The sequence below is a fragment of the Wasmannia auropunctata genome, unplaced genomic scaffold (assembly GCF_000956235.1).
Source record: "Wasmannia auropunctata unplaced genomic scaffold, wasmannia.A_1.0 LD336028.1, whole genome shotgun sequence".
Classification (NCBI taxonomy): domain Eukaryota; kingdom Metazoa; phylum Arthropoda; class Insecta; order Hymenoptera; family Formicidae; genus Wasmannia; species Wasmannia auropunctata.
In genome coordinates, this window is record NW_012026862.1 from 321092 (window position 1) to 323720 (window position 2629).

The following is a 2629-nucleotide window of genomic DNA, read 5'->3' on the forward strand; positions in this document are numbered from 1 at the left end:
AGAATTCGAGTTATTTAATGCTACCCGTACTGTGTAATTTGACTACTATTACACTTTATCTTACATTCTTTTTAATTTTTGTTATTTTCTAAATAAGTTCCGATCTCGCAAATCAGGTCTGTATTTACACGGTGTATCGGAAAGTTTTGCACACATAGATATTTGGCGTTAATTATTTTACATTTTAGTAATTCATTCCACGATAGTGTTGTATACATATGTCCTTCTGTATTTATTGCAATTAGCGGGGTTTTTCCTATAGATGCGAATACGTTTTTCTGGTTTGGAACGAGTAGTGATCCCCCTCTTTTATTTCAGACTTTTATTTCCCGGGGTCCCTCTTTAAAACGATTAATCAGTCGGCGAAATGTTTCAGTTAACAAAACTTTTATTTTTATTTGTATGCAATATTATTCTTTTCGTAAAATTACAACTGCTAATTTAGTATAAGTGTTAAGTCTTTAGTGCGTTTTCTCTGACAACAAAGCTCGTCGGATCTTGGCCGACGCTCCCTAAGGGCGTTTGGTGATCCTCGGTTTTGTATCGTTCGCTTCGCTCATCCCACCGCTGCCACCAATTTTGTTGAATCTCTCGGTGCAACAAATGAATATTTTGAGATTCGCTCGCCTAAAGGGTTAGGACCCACGAGGATACTGCGGGGTAAGAATCGAGACACAGTCACTTAATACTGTTGTTTCACAATTAAAGTATACTTTATTTCACCTTTGGTACAAATGATTCCGTGATATTATAATTGTTGATATACGATCTCGAGACGTTTATCTATGCTATAGGAGCGCGACAGTCGGGCACATTGTGTAGATGACTTTATTTTCGTTCTTTGTGTTGTAGCGGTGTCCATGCGCGCCCGTAGTCTCATTATCTAAACTAAATTTGATATTTTATTATAATTAAAATACAACTTTCTTATTAGCAATTAATTCCTAACTTATACACATGACACAAATTTATAACTTACTAGTGAGTGCTGCGATCCAAACCAAAGTGACTACAATTTTGAAAAATGAGCGAGAAAATAACCGGCGCGTAATGTTGACGCAGATATTAGAAATAAAATTAGTTTATGTCCACTATGCTACGCCGCGTTGCTATACGACCGAGACAATTCTCTTGCGCCTGCGCTTGCACCCTTACGCCGTCTTACTCCTTATCAGTTATCGTGTAGATGAGCCTTCACTTCTCTCTGCGAATCGTTGTTGCGCGGATCTCAGTCATTGCAATGTACTAATACTTAAATATATGTAGTGAACTATTTGTGATCTCATTAATACGATCCTTGTAAAGTCATACACTGCGCTGTTTGCAACAATAATTCTTTTTCTTTTGCAACAATGTTCCTATTACTATACTATGATCGTGGCTACGTATCTGTTTCACGTTCGCGTTCGCGGGGGATGTCTTGCCGGTACTCGGTATCGCGCAACTTGATACTTGTTATCGCGGACGCGTAATGTGTTGTCTGTTTAACTCTCTTAATCGAACTCTTCTGGCGCACGTTTAAGCGGCCGCTTACATAGAATTTTTTGGTGTCCTATTGCAATTCGCGATGGTCTGCAATCGGATCATATTTGGTCATGGGAAGTCAAGTGCTATCTTCCCATGCGACCTTCGTTCGCGCTTGCTCGCGGGAAATTCGCAAGCTTGCAGTCTTGCACTTCCGTTCGCTCGCTGCCATGCATGCGTTGCCGAAATGCAAGGCTGATAGCGTGATAGTACTCGGGCTATAACATATGCAGTGATAACTGTTGTTAATTAATTTGTTAAAAAATTACGCAATAACTACCTCGCTGATTCTTGCAAATTATTTATATCTCAAATGTTGATAATTTAATATCTATTAATTTATTATTTTTAGTTACAACCACAAATATTTACTAATTCCGGGTATCATAGATGTTATAAGGGCCGCGATGAGAAGATTAAAACCTTAAATATAATGATACTTCCAGGCTTTTGTTAGAATCACGTATTTCGCATTTCTTGGAAGTATCGTTCTGAATGTTTCAAATATGTTAATCCAATGATACATTTTGAAACCTATTCGCGATTATTGTAAATATATCTTGATTCTACATAATTGTTTCGCTTCTATAAAGTAAAGCTTCCTTATTTCTCATTAGCTCTCAAAGTCGCTAAAAGCCATTTAAATATATATATGTTGTAGTATCTTGCATTCTGCTAAGTGTACGTCGCATCAAACGGAAAGTTAAGTATCTGCCCAGTGGTCGTACAATTTTCGTTGTTTCGTGTACCAAATTAACGGTGTGCTATTTTGAGCGAGAGTGAGTCGTTCAAGCGAATCATTTGCGTTTCACGTATTGAAATACGTAGAATAGCATGAGCAGTAACAGGGAGAAGCCACCGGGAAACGAGAACGACAAGAAGAATCCCTCCAGCAAAGAGGACAGCCCGTCGGACGATAAGAAAGATGATGGTTTAGTCTCGACGGGAAGCAATGGCGGTGCGACCACGGGAGAACCGTCGCAGCCCGGAAGTAAACTCGGCTCCATGAGCGCGACCGTCAGAGAAGAAGCCCAGAGGCTGCTGGGCCTAGCGGCATGCAGGCAATGGGCTCTCGTGGAACAACTGCTGAAGTCTTTGGAGAAGA

The 2629-nt window shown here is 39.6% G+C and overlaps 1 protein-coding gene across 1 annotated transcript in view; it reads left to right on the top strand.

The window, feature by feature from the left end:
• Positions 1 to 2629, top strand: part of LOC105452611 (serine/threonine-protein phosphatase 6 regulatory ankyrin repeat subunit B) — a 47734-nt gene that overhangs the window by 32662 nt on the left and 12443 nt on the right. The gene's annotated exons all lie outside the window — the stretch shown is intronic.